This window comes from Pseudophryne corroboree, chromosome 3, assembly GCF_028390025.1.
Source record: "Pseudophryne corroboree isolate aPseCor3 chromosome 3, aPseCor3.hap2, whole genome shotgun sequence".
NCBI lineage: Eukaryota > Metazoa > Chordata > Amphibia > Anura > Myobatrachidae > Pseudophryne > Pseudophryne corroboree.
The window spans coordinates 113,049,822-113,062,175 of NC_086446.1; the positions used below are offsets into that span (position 1 = coordinate 113,049,822).

At 41.2% G+C, this 12,354-nt stretch overlaps 46 non-coding genes and 9 pseudogenes across 46 annotated transcripts; all 55 read right to left on the bottom strand.

The window, feature by feature from the left end:
- Positions 1–18: 18 nt before the first annotated feature.
- LOC135061671 (5S ribosomal RNA) lies at positions 19–137 on the bottom strand. Its single transcript, XR_010248045.1, has one exon. It is a non-coding gene; the product is annotated as a 5S ribosomal RNA (ribosomal RNA).
- A 107-nt stretch (positions 138–244) lies between these two features.
- LOC135066399 (5S ribosomal RNA) lies at positions 245–363 on the bottom strand. Its single transcript, XR_010252645.1, has one exon. It is a non-coding gene; the product is annotated as a 5S ribosomal RNA (ribosomal RNA).
- Positions 364–470: 107 nt separating this feature from the next.
- LOC135069242 (5S ribosomal RNA) lies at positions 471–589 on the bottom strand. Its single transcript, XR_010255429.1, has one exon. It is a non-coding gene; the product is annotated as a 5S ribosomal RNA (ribosomal RNA).
- Positions 590–696: 107 nt separating this feature from the next.
- On the bottom strand, positions 697–815 carry LOC134901568 (5S ribosomal RNA). Its single transcript, XR_010175055.1, has one exon. It is a non-coding gene; the product is annotated as a 5S ribosomal RNA (ribosomal RNA).
- A 107-nt stretch (positions 816–922) lies between these two features.
- LOC135058405 (5S ribosomal RNA) lies at positions 923–1,041 on the bottom strand. Its single transcript, XR_010244834.1, has one exon. It is a non-coding gene; the product is annotated as a 5S ribosomal RNA (ribosomal RNA).
- A 107-nt stretch (positions 1,042–1,148) lies between these two features.
- On the bottom strand, positions 1,149–1,267 carry LOC135061556 (5S ribosomal RNA). The gene has a single exon (XR_010247934.1). It is a non-coding gene; the product is annotated as a 5S ribosomal RNA (ribosomal RNA).
- Positions 1,268–1,374: 107 nt separating this feature from the next.
- Positions 1,375–1,493, bottom strand: LOC134886029 (5S ribosomal RNA). Its single transcript, XR_010170126.1, has one exon. It is a non-coding gene; the product is annotated as a 5S ribosomal RNA (ribosomal RNA).
- A 105-nt stretch (positions 1,494–1,598) lies between these two features.
- LOC134888149 (5S ribosomal RNA) lies at positions 1,599–1,717 on the bottom strand (annotated as a pseudogene).
- Positions 1,718–1,824: 107 nt separating this feature from the next.
- Positions 1,825–1,943, bottom strand: LOC134901569 (5S ribosomal RNA). Its single transcript, XR_010175056.1, has one exon. It is a non-coding gene; the product is annotated as a 5S ribosomal RNA (ribosomal RNA).
- Positions 1,944–2,050: 107 nt separating this feature from the next.
- Positions 2,051–2,169, bottom strand: LOC135058406 (5S ribosomal RNA). The gene has a single exon (XR_010244835.1). It is a non-coding gene; the product is annotated as a 5S ribosomal RNA (ribosomal RNA).
- A 107-nt stretch (positions 2,170–2,276) lies between these two features.
- Positions 2,277–2,395, bottom strand: LOC135069244 (5S ribosomal RNA). Its single transcript, XR_010255430.1, has one exon. It is a non-coding gene; the product is annotated as a 5S ribosomal RNA (ribosomal RNA).
- A 107-nt stretch (positions 2,396–2,502) lies between these two features.
- On the bottom strand, positions 2,503–2,621 carry LOC135058994 (5S ribosomal RNA). Its single transcript, XR_010245414.1, has one exon. It is a non-coding gene; the product is annotated as a 5S ribosomal RNA (ribosomal RNA).
- A 107-nt stretch (positions 2,622–2,728) lies between these two features.
- Positions 2,729–2,847, bottom strand: LOC135063340 (5S ribosomal RNA). The gene has a single exon (XR_010249674.1). It is a non-coding gene; the product is annotated as a 5S ribosomal RNA (ribosomal RNA).
- A 107-nt stretch (positions 2,848–2,954) lies between these two features.
- Positions 2,955–3,073, bottom strand: LOC135069245 (5S ribosomal RNA). Its single transcript, XR_010255431.1, has one exon. It is a non-coding gene; the product is annotated as a 5S ribosomal RNA (ribosomal RNA).
- A 107-nt stretch (positions 3,074–3,180) lies between these two features.
- On the bottom strand, positions 3,181–3,299 carry LOC135068013 (5S ribosomal RNA). Its single transcript, XR_010254223.1, has one exon. It is a non-coding gene; the product is annotated as a 5S ribosomal RNA (ribosomal RNA).
- A 107-nt stretch (positions 3,300–3,406) lies between these two features.
- LOC134887974 (5S ribosomal RNA) lies at positions 3,407–3,525 on the bottom strand (annotated as a pseudogene).
- A 107-nt stretch (positions 3,526–3,632) lies between these two features.
- On the bottom strand, positions 3,633–3,751 carry LOC135069247 (5S ribosomal RNA). Its single transcript, XR_010255433.1, has one exon. It is a non-coding gene; the product is annotated as a 5S ribosomal RNA (ribosomal RNA).
- A 107-nt stretch (positions 3,752–3,858) lies between these two features.
- On the bottom strand, positions 3,859–3,977 carry LOC135060325 (5S ribosomal RNA). Its single transcript, XR_010246718.1, has one exon. It is a non-coding gene; the product is annotated as a 5S ribosomal RNA (ribosomal RNA).
- Positions 3,978–4,084: 107 nt separating this feature from the next.
- LOC135058407 (5S ribosomal RNA) lies at positions 4,085–4,203 on the bottom strand. Its single transcript, XR_010244836.1, has one exon. It is a non-coding gene; the product is annotated as a 5S ribosomal RNA (ribosomal RNA).
- A 107-nt stretch (positions 4,204–4,310) lies between these two features.
- Positions 4,311–4,429, bottom strand: LOC135061557 (5S ribosomal RNA). Its single transcript, XR_010247935.1, has one exon. It is a non-coding gene; the product is annotated as a 5S ribosomal RNA (ribosomal RNA).
- Positions 4,430–4,536: 107 nt separating this feature from the next.
- LOC134886030 (5S ribosomal RNA) lies at positions 4,537–4,655 on the bottom strand. The gene has a single exon (XR_010170127.1). It is a non-coding gene; the product is annotated as a 5S ribosomal RNA (ribosomal RNA).
- Positions 4,656–4,760: 105 nt separating this feature from the next.
- LOC134892729 (5S ribosomal RNA) lies at positions 4,761–4,879 on the bottom strand (annotated as a pseudogene).
- A 107-nt stretch (positions 4,880–4,986) lies between these two features.
- On the bottom strand, positions 4,987–5,106 carry LOC134892910 (5S ribosomal RNA; annotated as a pseudogene).
- Positions 5,107–5,213: 107 nt separating this feature from the next.
- Positions 5,214–5,332, bottom strand: LOC135065160 (5S ribosomal RNA). The gene has a single exon (XR_010251448.1). It is a non-coding gene; the product is annotated as a 5S ribosomal RNA (ribosomal RNA).
- A 107-nt stretch (positions 5,333–5,439) lies between these two features.
- Positions 5,440–5,558, bottom strand: LOC134892503 (5S ribosomal RNA; annotated as a pseudogene).
- Positions 5,559–5,663: 105 nt separating this feature from the next.
- Positions 5,664–5,782, bottom strand: LOC135069248 (5S ribosomal RNA). The gene has a single exon (XR_010255434.1). It is a non-coding gene; the product is annotated as a 5S ribosomal RNA (ribosomal RNA).
- Positions 5,783–5,889: 107 nt separating this feature from the next.
- On the bottom strand, positions 5,890–6,008 carry LOC135069160 (5S ribosomal RNA). The gene has a single exon (XR_010255349.1). It is a non-coding gene; the product is annotated as a 5S ribosomal RNA (ribosomal RNA).
- Positions 6,009–6,115: 107 nt separating this feature from the next.
- LOC135064347 (5S ribosomal RNA) lies at positions 6,116–6,234 on the bottom strand. Its single transcript, XR_010250656.1, has one exon. It is a non-coding gene; the product is annotated as a 5S ribosomal RNA (ribosomal RNA).
- A 107-nt stretch (positions 6,235–6,341) lies between these two features.
- On the bottom strand, positions 6,342–6,460 carry LOC134896409 (5S ribosomal RNA; annotated as a pseudogene).
- A 107-nt stretch (positions 6,461–6,567) lies between these two features.
- Positions 6,568–6,687, bottom strand: LOC135070304 (5S ribosomal RNA). Its single transcript, XR_010256473.1, has one exon. It is a non-coding gene; the product is annotated as a 5S ribosomal RNA (ribosomal RNA).
- Positions 6,688–6,794: 107 nt separating this feature from the next.
- Positions 6,795–6,913, bottom strand: LOC135061672 (5S ribosomal RNA). Its single transcript, XR_010248046.1, has one exon. It is a non-coding gene; the product is annotated as a 5S ribosomal RNA (ribosomal RNA).
- A 107-nt stretch (positions 6,914–7,020) lies between these two features.
- On the bottom strand, positions 7,021–7,139 carry LOC135066410 (5S ribosomal RNA). The gene has a single exon (XR_010252658.1). It is a non-coding gene; the product is annotated as a 5S ribosomal RNA (ribosomal RNA).
- A 107-nt stretch (positions 7,140–7,246) lies between these two features.
- Positions 7,247–7,365, bottom strand: LOC135065084 (5S ribosomal RNA). Its single transcript, XR_010251374.1, has one exon. It is a non-coding gene; the product is annotated as a 5S ribosomal RNA (ribosomal RNA).
- A 107-nt stretch (positions 7,366–7,472) lies between these two features.
- LOC135068531 (5S ribosomal RNA) lies at positions 7,473–7,591 on the bottom strand. Its single transcript, XR_010254728.1, has one exon. It is a non-coding gene; the product is annotated as a 5S ribosomal RNA (ribosomal RNA).
- Positions 7,592–7,698: 107 nt separating this feature from the next.
- Positions 7,699–7,817, bottom strand: LOC135069836 (5S ribosomal RNA). The gene has a single exon (XR_010256017.1). It is a non-coding gene; the product is annotated as a 5S ribosomal RNA (ribosomal RNA).
- Positions 7,818–7,924: 107 nt separating this feature from the next.
- Positions 7,925–8,043, bottom strand: LOC134888035 (5S ribosomal RNA; annotated as a pseudogene).
- A 107-nt stretch (positions 8,044–8,150) lies between these two features.
- Positions 8,151–8,269, bottom strand: LOC135068983 (5S ribosomal RNA). The gene has a single exon (XR_010255174.1). It is a non-coding gene; the product is annotated as a 5S ribosomal RNA (ribosomal RNA).
- A 107-nt stretch (positions 8,270–8,376) lies between these two features.
- On the bottom strand, positions 8,377–8,495 carry LOC135062971 (5S ribosomal RNA). Its single transcript, XR_010249312.1, has one exon. It is a non-coding gene; the product is annotated as a 5S ribosomal RNA (ribosomal RNA).
- Positions 8,496–8,602: 107 nt separating this feature from the next.
- On the bottom strand, positions 8,603–8,721 carry LOC135066421 (5S ribosomal RNA). The gene has a single exon (XR_010252669.1). It is a non-coding gene; the product is annotated as a 5S ribosomal RNA (ribosomal RNA).
- Positions 8,722–8,828: 107 nt separating this feature from the next.
- On the bottom strand, positions 8,829–8,947 carry LOC134894294 (5S ribosomal RNA; annotated as a pseudogene).
- A 107-nt stretch (positions 8,948–9,054) lies between these two features.
- On the bottom strand, positions 9,055–9,174 carry LOC134884250 (5S ribosomal RNA). The gene has a single exon (XR_010168402.1). It is a non-coding gene; the product is annotated as a 5S ribosomal RNA (ribosomal RNA).
- Positions 9,175–9,281: 107 nt separating this feature from the next.
- LOC135066432 (5S ribosomal RNA) lies at positions 9,282–9,400 on the bottom strand. The gene has a single exon (XR_010252680.1). It is a non-coding gene; the product is annotated as a 5S ribosomal RNA (ribosomal RNA).
- A 107-nt stretch (positions 9,401–9,507) lies between these two features.
- On the bottom strand, positions 9,508–9,626 carry LOC134885795 (5S ribosomal RNA). The gene has a single exon (XR_010169899.1). It is a non-coding gene; the product is annotated as a 5S ribosomal RNA (ribosomal RNA).
- Positions 9,627–9,733: 107 nt separating this feature from the next.
- LOC135066198 (5S ribosomal RNA) lies at positions 9,734–9,852 on the bottom strand. Its single transcript, XR_010252452.1, has one exon. It is a non-coding gene; the product is annotated as a 5S ribosomal RNA (ribosomal RNA).
- Positions 9,853–9,959: 107 nt separating this feature from the next.
- On the bottom strand, positions 9,960–10,078 carry LOC135066532 (5S ribosomal RNA). The gene has a single exon (XR_010252779.1). It is a non-coding gene; the product is annotated as a 5S ribosomal RNA (ribosomal RNA).
- A 107-nt stretch (positions 10,079–10,185) lies between these two features.
- LOC135062973 (5S ribosomal RNA) lies at positions 10,186–10,304 on the bottom strand. Its single transcript, XR_010249314.1, has one exon. It is a non-coding gene; the product is annotated as a 5S ribosomal RNA (ribosomal RNA).
- Positions 10,305–10,411: 107 nt separating this feature from the next.
- Positions 10,412–10,530, bottom strand: LOC135070966 (5S ribosomal RNA). Its single transcript, XR_010257113.1, has one exon. It is a non-coding gene; the product is annotated as a 5S ribosomal RNA (ribosomal RNA).
- A 107-nt stretch (positions 10,531–10,637) lies between these two features.
- LOC135068532 (5S ribosomal RNA) lies at positions 10,638–10,756 on the bottom strand. The gene has a single exon (XR_010254729.1). It is a non-coding gene; the product is annotated as a 5S ribosomal RNA (ribosomal RNA).
- Positions 10,757–10,863: 107 nt separating this feature from the next.
- LOC135065143 (5S ribosomal RNA) lies at positions 10,864–10,982 on the bottom strand. Its single transcript, XR_010251431.1, has one exon. It is a non-coding gene; the product is annotated as a 5S ribosomal RNA (ribosomal RNA).
- Positions 10,983–11,089: 107 nt separating this feature from the next.
- On the bottom strand, positions 11,090–11,208 carry LOC134888036 (5S ribosomal RNA; annotated as a pseudogene).
- A 107-nt stretch (positions 11,209–11,315) lies between these two features.
- LOC135068984 (5S ribosomal RNA) lies at positions 11,316–11,434 on the bottom strand. Its single transcript, XR_010255175.1, has one exon. It is a non-coding gene; the product is annotated as a 5S ribosomal RNA (ribosomal RNA).
- Positions 11,435–11,541: 107 nt separating this feature from the next.
- Positions 11,542–11,660, bottom strand: LOC135062974 (5S ribosomal RNA). The gene has a single exon (XR_010249315.1). It is a non-coding gene; the product is annotated as a 5S ribosomal RNA (ribosomal RNA).
- A 107-nt stretch (positions 11,661–11,767) lies between these two features.
- LOC135066443 (5S ribosomal RNA) lies at positions 11,768–11,886 on the bottom strand. The gene has a single exon (XR_010252691.1). It is a non-coding gene; the product is annotated as a 5S ribosomal RNA (ribosomal RNA).
- A 107-nt stretch (positions 11,887–11,993) lies between these two features.
- On the bottom strand, positions 11,994–12,112 carry LOC135068533 (5S ribosomal RNA). The gene has a single exon (XR_010254730.1). It is a non-coding gene; the product is annotated as a 5S ribosomal RNA (ribosomal RNA).
- Positions 12,113–12,219: 107 nt separating this feature from the next.
- LOC135065145 (5S ribosomal RNA) lies at positions 12,220–12,338 on the bottom strand. Its single transcript, XR_010251433.1, has one exon. It is a non-coding gene; the product is annotated as a 5S ribosomal RNA (ribosomal RNA).
- Positions 12,339–12,354: the final 16 nt, after the last annotated feature.

Here is a 12,354-nt window from a genome sequence, read left to right on the forward strand (position 1 = left end):
GTGTTGGCAGTATAAAAATATCTTCAGCACCTTGTATTCCCAGGTGGTCTCCCATCCAAGTACTAACCAGGCCCAACACTGCTTAACTTCCAAGATCAGATGAGATTGGGCGTATCCAGTGTGGTGTGGCTGTAGATAAACTTTGTGGTTTCTGTTAGAACTTTTCTACTTCTAACTACTGGTTCATAAATGAATACATTTTAAAATGGAATGCATCAACAGAACGGTGTTGGCAGTATAAAATTATCTACAGCACCTTGTATTCCCAGGTGGTCTCCCATCCAAGTACTAACCAGGCCCAACACTGCTTAGCTTCCAAGATCAGATGAGATTGGGCGTATCCAGTGTGGTGTGGCTGTAGATGAGCTTTATGGTTTCTGTTAGAACTTTTCTACTTCTAACTACTGGTTCATAAATGAATACGTTTGAAAATGGAATGCATCAACAGAACGGTGTTGGCAGTATAAAAATATCTACAGCACCTTGTATTCCCAGGTGGTCTCCCATCCAAGTACTAACCAGGCCCAATACTGCTTTGCTTCCAAGATCAGATGAGATTGGGCGTATCCAGTGTGGTGTGGCTGTAGATGAGCTTTGTGGTTTCTGTTTGAACTTTTCTACTTCTAACTACTGGTTCATAAATGAATACATTTGAAAATTGAATGCATCAACAGAACGGTGTTGGCAGTATAAAAATATCTACAGCACCTTGTATTCCCAGATGGTCTCCCATCCAAGTACTAACCAGGCCCAACACTGCTTAGCTTCCAAGATCAGATGAGATTGGGCGTATCCAGTGTGGTGTGGCTGTAGATGAGCTTTATGGTTTCTGTTAGAACTTTTCTACTTCTAACTACTGGTTCATAAATGAATACGTTTTAAAATGGAATGCATCAACAGAACGGTGTTGGCAGTATAAAAATATCTACAGCACCTTGTATTCCCAGGTGGTCTCCCATCCAAGTACTAACCAGGCCCAACACTGCTTAGCTTCCAAGATCAGATGAGATTGGGCGTATCCAGTGTGGTGTAGCTGTAGATGAGCTTTGTGGTTTCTGTTAGAACTTTTCTACTTCTAACTACTGGTTCATAAATGAATAAGTTTTAAAATGGAATGCATCAACAGAACGGTGTTGGCAGTATAAAATTATCTACAGCACCTTGTATTCCCAGGTGGTCTCCCATCCAAGTACTAACCAGGCCCAACACAGCTTAGCTTCCAAGATCAGATGAGATTGGGCGTATCCAGTGTGGTGTGGCTGTAGATGAGCTTTGTGGTTTCTGTTAGAACTTTTCTACTTCTAAATACTGGTTCATAAATGAATACGTTTGAAAATGGAATGCATCAACAGAACGGTGTTGGCAATATAAAAATATCTACAGCACCTTGTATTCCCAGGTGGTCTCCCATCCAAGTACTAACCAGGCCCAAAACTGCTTAGCTTCCAAGATCAGATGAGATTGGGCGTATCCAGTGTGGTGTGGCTGTAAAAGCTTTGTGGTTTCTGTTAGAACTTTTCTACTTCTAACTACTGGTTCATAAATGAATACGTTTGAAAATGGAATGCATCAACAGAACGGTGTTGGCAGTATAAAAATATCTACAGCACCTTGTATTCCCAGGTGGTCTCCCACCCAAGTACTAACCAGGCTCAACACTGCTTAGCTTCCAAGATCAGATGAGATTGGGCGTATCCAGTGTGGTGTTGCTGTAGAAGAACTTTCTGGTTTCTGTTAGAACTTTTATACTTCTAACTACTGGTTCATAAATGAATACGTTTTAAAATGGAATGCATCAACAGAACGGTGTTGGCAGTATAAAAATATCTACAGCACCTTGTATTCCCAGATGGTCTCCCATCCAAGTACTAACCAGGCCCAACACTGCTTAGCTTCCAAGATCAGATGAGATTGGGCGTATCCAGTGTGGTGTGGCTGTAGATGAGCTTTACGGTTTCTGTTAGAACTTTTCTACTTCTAACTACTGATTCATAAATGAATACGTTTTAAAATGGAATGCATCAAAAGAACGGTGTTGGCAGTATAAAAATATCTACAGCACCTTGTATTCCCAGGTGGTCTCCCATCCAAGTACTAACCAGGCCCAACACTGCTTAGCTTCCAAGATCAGATGAGATTGGGCGTATCCAGTGTGGTGTAGCTGTAGATGAGCTTTGCGGTTTCTGTTAGAACTTTTCTACTTCTAACTACTGGTTCATAAATGAATACGTTTGAAAATGGAATGCATCAACAGAACGGTGTTGGCAGTATAAAAATATCTACAGCACCTTGTATTCCCAGGTGGTCTCCCATCCAAGTACTAACCAGGCCCAATACTGCTTTGCTTCCAAGATCAGATGAGATTGGGCGTATCCAGTGTGGTGTGGCTGTAGATGAGCTTTATGGTTTCTGTTAGAACTTTTCTACTTCTAACTACTGGTTCATAAATGAATACGTTTGAAAATGGAATGCATCAACAGAACGGTGTTGGCAGTATAAAAATATCTACAGCACCTTGTATTCCCAGGTGGTCTCCCATCCAAGTACTAACCAGGCCCAACACTGCTTAGCTTCCAAGATCAGATGAGATTGGGCATATCCAGTGTGGTGTGGCTGTAGATGAACTTTGTGGTTTCTGTTAGAACTTTTCTACTTCTAACTACTGGTTCATAAATGAACATGTTTTAAAATGGAATGCATCAACAGAACGGTGTTTGCAGTATAAAATTATCTACAGCACCTTGTATTCCCAGGTGGTCTCCCATCCAAGTACTAACCAGGCCCAACACTGCTTAGCTTCCAAGATCAGATGAGATTGGGCGTATCCAGCGTGGTGTTGCTGTAGATGAGCTTTATGGTTTCTGTTAGAACTTTTCTACTTCTAACTACTGGTTCATAAATGAATACGTTTGAAAATGGAATGCATCAACAGAACGGTGTTGGCAGTATAAAAATATCTACAGCACCTTGTATTCCCAGGTGGTCTCCCATCCAAGTACTAACCAGGCCCAATACTGCTTTGCTTCCAAGATCAGATGAGATTGGGCGTATCCAGTGTGGTGTGGCTGTAGATGAGCTTTGTGGTTTCTGTTTGAACTTTTCTACTTCTAACTACTGGTTCATAAATGAATACATTTGAAAATTGAATGCATCAACAGAACGGTGTTGGCAGTATAAAAATATCTACAGCACCTTGTATTCCCAGGTGGTCTCCCATCCAAGTACTAACCAGGCTCAACACTGCTTAGCTTCCAAGATCAGATGAGATTGGGCGTATACAGTGTGGTGTGGCTGTAGATGAGCTTTATGGTTTCTGTTAGAACTTTTCTACTTCTAACTACTGGTTCATAAATGAATACGTTTGAAAATGGAATGCATCAACAGAATGGTGTTGGTAGTATAAAAATAACTACAGCACCTTGTATTCCCAGGTGGTCTCCCATCCAAGTACTAACCAGGCCCAACACTGCTTAGCTTTCTAGATCAGATGAGATTGGGCGTATCCAGTGTGGTGTGGCTGTAGATGAGTTTTGTGGTTTCTGTTAGAACTTTTCTACTTCTAACTACTGGTTCATAAATGAATACGTTTGAAAATGGAATGCATCAACAGTACGGTGTTGGCAGTATAAAAATATCTACAGCACCTTGTATTCCCAGGTGGTCTCCCATCCAAGTACTAACCAGGCCCAATACTGCTTTGCTTCCAAGATCAGATGAGATTGGGCGTATCCAGTGTGGTGTGGCTGTAGATGAGCTTTGTGGTTTCTGTTTGAACTTTTCTACTTCTAATTACTGGTTCATAAATGAATACATTTGAAAATTGAATGCATCAACAGAACGGTGTTGGCAGTATAAAAATATCTACAGCACCTTGTATTCCCAGTTGGTCTCCCATCCAAGTACTAACCAGGCCCAACACTGCTTAGCTTCCAAGATCAGATGAGATTGGGCGTATCCAGTGTGGTGTGGCTGTAGATGAGCTTTATGGTTTCTGTTAGAACTTTTCTACTTCTAACTACTGGTTCATAAATTAATACGTTTTAAAATGGAATGCATCAACAGAACGGTGTTGGCAGTATAAAAATATCTACAGCACCTTGTATTCCCAGGTGGTCTCCCATCCAAGTACTAACCAGGCCCAACACTGCTTAGCTTCCAAGATCAGATGAGATTGGGCGTATCCAGTGTGGTGTAGCTGTAGATGAGCTTTGTGGTTTCTGTTAGAACTTTTCTACTTCTAACTACTGGTTCATAAATGAATACGTTTTAAAATGGAATGTATCAACAGAACGGTGTTGGCAGTATAAAATTATCTACAGCACCTTGTATTCCCAGGTGGTCTCCCATCCAAGTACTAACCAGGCCCAACACAGCTTAGCTTCCAAGATCAGATGAGATTGGGCGTATCCAGTGTGGTGTGGCTGTAGATGAGCTTTGTGGTTTCTGTTAGAACTTTTCTACTTCTAAATACTGGTTCATAAATGAATACGTTTGAAAATGGAATGCATCAACAGAACGGTGTTGGCAGTATAAAAATATCTACAGCACCTTGTATTCCCAGGTGGTCTCCCATCCAAGTACTAACCAGGCCCAAAACTGCTTAGCTTCCAAGATCAGATGAGATTGGGCGTATCCAGTGTGGTGTGGCTGTAAAAGCTTTGTGGTTTCTGTTAGAACTTTTCTACTTCTAACTACTGGTTCATAAATGAATACGTTTGAAAATGGAATGCATCAACAGAACGGTGTTGGCAGTATAAAAATATCTACAGCACCTTGTATTCCCAGGTGGTCTCCCACCCAAGTACTAACCAGGCTCAACACTGCTTAGCTTCAGAGATCAGATGAGATTGGGCGTATACAGTGTGGTGTGGCTGTAGATGAGCTTTATGGTTTCTGTTAGAACTTTTCTACTTCTAACTACTGGTTCATAAATGAATACGTTTGAAAATGGAATGCATCAACAGAACGGTGTTGGCAGTATAAAAATATCTACACCACCTATGTTTTCCCAGGTGGTCTCCCATCCAAGTACTAACCAGGCCCAACACTGCTTAGCTTCCAAGATCAGATGAGATTGGGCATATCCAATGTGGTGTGGCTGTAGAAGAGCTTTATGGTTTCTGTTAGTACTTTTCTACTTCTGACTACTGGTTCATAAATGAATACGTTTGAAAATGGAATGCATCAACAGAACGGTGATGGTAGTATAAAAATATCTACAGCACCTTGTATTCCCAGGTGGTCTCCCATCCAAGTACTAACCAGGCCCAACACTGCTTAGCTTCCAAGATCAGATGAGATTGGGCGTATCCAGTGTGGTGTTGCTGTAGAAGAACTTTCTGGTTTCTGTTAGAACTTTTCTACTTCTAACTACTGGTTCATAAATGAATACGTTTTAAAATGGAATGCATCAACAGAACGGTGTTGGCAGTATAAAAATATCTACAGCACGTTGTATTCCCAGATGGTCTCCCATCCAAATACTAACCAGGCCCAACACTGCTTAGCTTCCAAGATCAGATGAGATTGGGCGTATCCAGTGTGGTGTGGCTGTAAAAGCTTTGTGGTTTCTGTTAGAACTTTTCTACTTCTAACTACTGGTTCATAAATGAATACGTTTGAAAATGGAATGCATCAACAGAACGGTGTTGGCAGTATAAAAATATCTACAGCACCTTGTATTCCCAGGTGGTCTCCCATCCAAGTACTAACCAGGCCCAATACTGCTTTGCTTCCAAGATCAGATGAGATTGGGCGTATCCAGTGTGGTGTGGCTGTAGATGAGCTTTGTGGTTTCTGTTTGAACTTTTCTACTTCTAACTACTGGTTCATAAATGAATACATTTGAAAATTGAATGCATCAACAGAACGGTGTTGGCAGTATAAAAATATCTACAGCACCTTGTATTCCCAGGTGGTCTCCCACCCAAGTACTAACCAGGCTCAACACTGCTTAGCTTCCAAGATCAGATGAGATTGGGCGTATACAGTGTGGTGTGGCTGTAGATGAGCTTTATGGTTTCTGTTAGAACTTTTCTACTTCTAACTACTGGTTCATAAATGAATACGTTTGAAAATGGAATGCATCAACAGAACGGTGTTGGCAGTATAAAAATATCTACAGCACCTTGTATTCCCAGGTGGTCTCCCATCCAAGTACTAACCAGGCCCAACACTGCTTAGCTTCCAAGATCAGATGAGATTTGGCGTATCCAGTGTGGTGTGGCTGTAGATGAGCTTTGTGGTTTCTGTTAGAACTTTTCTACTTCTAACTACTGGTTCATAAATGAATACTTTTGAAAATGGAATGCATCAACAGTACGGTGTTGGCAGTATAAAAATATCTACAGCACCTTGTATTCCCAGGTGGTCTCCCATCCAAGTACTAACCAGGTTCAACACTGCTTAGCTTCCTAGATCAGATGATATTGGGCGTATCCAGTGTGGTGTGGCTGTACATGAGCTTTGTGGTTTCTGTTAGAACTTTTCTACTTCTAACTACTGGTTCATAAATGAATACGTTTGAAAATGGAATGCATCAACAGAACGGTGTTGGCAGTATAAAAATATTTACAGCACCTATGTATTCCCAGGTGGTCTCCCATCCAAGTACTAACCAGGCCCAACACTGCTTAGCTTCCAAGATCAGATGAGATTGGGCGTATCCAGTGTGGTGTGGCTGTAGATGAGCTTTATGGTTTCTGTTAGAACTTTTCTACTTCTAAATACTGGTTCATAAATGAATACGTTTGAAAATGGAATGCATCAACAGAACGGTGTTGGCAGTATAAAAATATCTTCAGCACCTTGTATTCCCAGGTGGTCTCCCATCCAAGTACTAACCAGGCCCAACACTGCTTAACTTCCAAGATCAGATGAGATTGGGCGTATCCAGTGTGGTGTGGCTGTAGATAAACTTTGTGGTTTCTGTTAGAACTTTTCTACTTCTAACTACTGGTTCATAAATGAATACGTTTTAAAATGGAATGCATCAACAGAACGGTGTTGGCAGTATAAAATTATCTACAGCACCTTGTATTCCCAGGTGGTCTCCCATCCAAGTACTAACCAGGCCCAACACTGCTTAGCTTCCAAGATCAGATGAGATTGGGCGTATCCAGTGTGGTGTGGCTGTAGATTAGCTTTATGGTTTCTGTTAGAACTTTTCTACTTCTAACTACTGGTTCATAAATGAATACGTTTGAAAATGGAATGCATCAACAGAACGGTGTTGGCAGTATAAAAATATCTTCAGCACCTTGTATTCCCAGGTGGTCTCCCATCCAAGTACTAACCAGGCCCAACACTGCTTAGCTTCCAAGATCAGATGAGATTGGGCGTATCCAGTGTGGTGTGGCTGTAGATGAACTTTGTGGTTTCTGTTAGAACTTTTCTACTTCTAACTACTGGTTCATAAATGAATACGTTTTAAAATGGAATGCATCAACAGAACGGTGTTGGCAGTATAAAATTATCTACAGCACCTTGTATTCCCAGGTGGTCTCCCATTTAAGTACTAACCAGACCCAACACTGCTTAGCTTCCAAGATCAGATGAGATTGGGCGTATCCAGTGTGGTGTGGCTGTAGATGAGCTTTATGGTTTCTGTTAGAACTTTTCTACTTCTAACTACTGGTTCATAAATGAATACGTTTGAAAATGGAATGCATCAACAGAACGGTGTTGGCAGTATAAAAATATCTACAGCACCTTGTATTCCCAGGTGGTCTCCCATCAAAGTACTAACCAGGCCCAACACTGCTTAGCTTCCAAGATCAGATGAGATTGGGCGTATCTAGTGTGGTGTTGCTGTAGATGAGCTTTGTGGTTTCTGTTTGAACTTTTCTACTTCTAACTACTGGTTCATAAATGAATACGTTTGAAAATGGAATGCATCAACAGAACGGTGTTGGCAGTATAAAAATATCTACAGCACCTTGTATTCCCAGGTGGTCTCCCATCCAAGTACTAACCAGGCACAACACTGCTTAGCTTCCAAGATCAGATGAGATTGAGCATATCCAGTGTGGTGTGGCTGTAGATGAACTTTGTGGTTTCTGTTAGAACTTTTCTACTTCTAACTACTGGTTCATAAATGAATATGTTTTAAAATGGAATGCATCAACAGAACGGTGTTTGCAGTATAAAATTATCTACAGCACCTTGTATTCCCAGGTGGTCTCCCATCCAAGTACTAACCAGGCCCAACACTGCTTTGCTTCCAAGATCAGATGAGATTGGGCGTATCCAGCGTGGTGTTGCTGTAGATGAGCTTTATGGTTTCTGTTAGAACTTTTCTACTTCTAACTACTGGTTCATAAATGAATACGTTTGAAAATGGAATGCATCAACAGAACGGTGTTGGCAGTATAAAAATATCTACAGCACCTTGTATTCCCAGGTGGTCTCCCATCCAAGTACTAACCAGGCCCAACACTGCTTAGCTTCCAAGATCAGATGAGATTGGGCGTATCCATTGTGGTGTGGCTGTAGATGAACTTTGTAGTTTCTGTTAGAACTTTTCTACTTCTAACTACTGGTTCATAAATGAATACGTTTGAAAATGGAATGCATCAACAGAACGGTGTTGGCAGTATAAAAATATCTACAGCACCTTGTATTCCCAGGTGGTCTCCCATCCAAGTACTAACCAGGCCCAACACTGCTTAGCTTCCAAGATCAGATGAGATTGGGCGTATCCAGTGTGGTGTGGCTGTAGATGAGCTTTGTGGTTTCTGTTAGAACTTTTCTACTTCTAACTACTGGTTCATAAATGAATACTTTTGAAAATGGAATGCATCAACAGTACGTTGTTGGCAGTATAAAAATATCTACAGCACCTTGTATTCCCAAGTGGTCTCCCTTCCAAGTACTAACCAGGCTCAACACTGCTTAGCTTCCTAGATCAGATGAGATTGGGCGTATCCAGTGTGGTGTGGCTGTATATGAGCTTTGTGGTTTCTGTTAGAACTTTTCTACTTCTAACTACTGGTTCATAAATGAATACGTTTGAAAATGGAATGCATCAACAGAACGGTGTTGGCAGTATAAAAATATTTACAGCACCTATGTATTCCCAGGTGGTCCCCCATCCAAGTACTAACCAGGCCCAACACTGCTTAGCTTCCAAGATCAGATGAGATTGGGCGTATCCAGTGTGGTGTGGCTGTAGATGAGCTTTGTGGTTTCTGTTAGAACTTTTCTACTTCTAACTACTGGTTCATAAATGAATACGTTTGAAAATGGAATGCATCAACAGAACGGTGTTGGCAGTATAAAAATATCTACAGCACCTTGTATTCCCAGGTGGTCTCCCATCCAAGTACTAACCAGGCCCAACACTGCTTAGCTTCCAAGATCAGATGAGATTGGGCGTATCCAGTGTGGTGTGGCTGTAGATGAGCTTTATGGTTTCTGTTAGAACTTTTCTACTTCTAACTACTGGTTCATAAATGAATACGTTTGAAAATGGAATGCATCAACAGAACGGTGTTGGCAGTATAAAAATATCTACAGCACCTTGTATTCCCAGGTGGTCTCCCATCCAAGTAATAACCAGGCCCAACACTGCTTAGCTTCCAAGATCAGATGAGATTGGGCATATCCAATGTGGTGTGGCTGTAGATGAACTTTGTGGTTTCTGTTAGAACTTTTCTACTTCTAACTACTGGTTCATAAATGAATACATTTGAAAATGGAATGCATCAACAGAACGGTGTTGGCAGTATAAAAATATCTACAGCTCCTTGTATTCCCAGGTGGTCTCCCATCCAAGTACTAACCAGGCCCAACACTGCTTAGCTTCCAAGATCAGATGAGATTGGGCATATCCAGTGTGGTGTGGCTGTAGATGAACTTTGTGGTTTCTGTTAGAACTTTTCTACTTCTAACTACTGGTTCATAAATGAATATGTTTTAAAATGGAATGCATCAACAGAACGGTGTTTGTAGTATAAAATTATCTACAGCACCTTGTATTCCCAGGTGGTCTCCCATCCAAGTACTAACCAGGCCCAACACTGCTTAGCTTCCAAAATCAGATGAGATTGGGCGTATCCAGCGTGGTGTGGCTGTAGATGAGCTTTATGGTTTCTGTTAGAACTTTTCTACTTCTAACTACTGGTTCATAAATGAATACGTTTGAAAATGGAATGCATCAACAGAACGGTGTTGGCAGTATAAAAATATCTACAGCACCTTGTATTCCCAGGTGGTCTCCCATCCAAGTACTAACCAGGCCCAACACTGCTTAGCTTCCAAGATCAGATGAGATTGGGCGTATCCATTGTGGTGTGGCTGTAGATGAACTTTGTGGTTTCTGTTAGAACTTTTCTACTTCTAACTACTGGTTCATAAATGAATATATTTTAAAATGGAAAGCATCAACAGAACGGTGTTTGCAGTATAAAATTATCTACAGCACCTTGTATTCCCAGGTGGTCTCCCATCCAAGTACTAACCAGGCCCAACATCGCTTAGCTTCCAAGATCAGATGAGATTGGGCGTATCCAGTGTAGTGTGGCTGTAGATGAGCTTTGTGGTTTCTGTTAGAACTTTTCTACTTCTAACTACTGGTTCATAAATGAATACGTTTTAAAATGGAATGCATCAACAGAACGGTGTTGGCAGTATAAAATTATCTACAGCACCTTGTATTCCCAGGTGGTCTCCCATTTAAGTACTAACCAGACCCAACACTGCTTAGCTTCCAAGATCAGATGAGATTGGGCGTATCCAGTGTGGTGTGGCTGTAGATGAGCTTTATGGTTTCTGTTAGAACTTTTCTACTTCTAACTACTGGTTCATAAATGAATACGTTTGAAAATGGAATGCATCAACAGAACGGTGTTGGCAGTATAAAAATATCTACAGCACCTTGTATTCCCAGGTGGTCTCCCATCAAAGTACTAACCAGGCCCAACACTGCTTAGCTTCCAAGATCAGATGAGATTGGGCGTATCTAGTGTGGTGTGGCTGTAGATGAGCTTTGTGGTTTCTGTTTGAACTTTTCTACTTCTAACTACTGGTTCATAAATGAATACGTTTGAAAATGGAATGCATCAACAGAACGGTGTTGGCAGTATAAAAATATCTACAGCACCTTGTATTCCCAGGTGGTCTCCCATCCAAGTACTAACCAGGCACAACACTGCTTAGCTTCCAAGATCAGATGAGATTGAGCATATCCAGTGTGGTGTGGCTGTAGATGAACTTTGTGGTTTCTGTTAGAACTTTTCTACTTCTAACTACTGGTTCATAAATGAATATGTTTTAAAATGGAATGCATCAACAGAACGGTGTTTGCAGTATAAAATTATCTACAGCACCTTGTATTCCCAGGTGGTCTCCCATCCAAGTACTAACCAGGCCCAACACTGCTTTGCTTCCAAGATCAGATGAGATTGGGCGTATCCAGCGTGGTGTTGCTGTAGATGAGCTTTATGGTTTCTGTTAGAACTTTTCTACTTCTAACTACTGGTTCATAAATGAATACGTTTGAAAATGGAATGCATCAACAGAACGGTGTTGGCAGTATAAAAATATCTACAGCACCTTGTATTCCCAGGTGGTCTCCCATCCAAGTACTAACCAGGCCCAACACTGCTTAGCTTCCAAGATCAGATGAGATTGGGCGTATCCATTGTGGTGTGGCTGTAGATGAACTTTGTACTTTCTGTTAGAACTTTTCTACTTCTAACTACTGGTTCATAAATGAATACGTTTGAAAATGGAATGCATCAACAGAACGGTGTTGGCAGTATAAAAATATCTACAGCACCTTGTATTCCCAGGTGGTCTCCCATCCAAGTACTAACCAGGCCCAACACTGCTTAGCTTCCAAGATCAGATGAGATTGGGCGTATCCAGTGTGGTGTGGCTGTAGATGAGCTTTGTGGTTTCTGTTAGAACTTTTCTACTTCTAACTACTGGTTCATAAATGAATACTTTTGAAAATGGAATGCATCAACAGAACGGTGTTGGCAGTATAAAATTATCTACAGCACCTTGTATTCCCAGGTGGTCTCCCATTTAAGTACTAACCAGACCCAACACTGCTTAGCTTCCAAGATCAGATGAGATTGGGCGTATCCAGTGTGGTGTGGCTGTAGATGAGCTTTATGGTTTCTGTTAGAACTTTTCTACTTCTAACTACTGGTTCATAAATGAATACGTTTGAAAATGGAATGCATCAACAGAACGGTGTTGGCAGTATAAAAATATCTACAGCACCTTGTATTCCCAGGTGGTCTCCCATCAAAGTACTAACCAGGCCCAACACTGCTTAGCTTCCAAGATCAGATGAGATTGGGCGTATCTAGTGTGGTGTGGCTGTAGATGAGCTTTGTGGTTTCT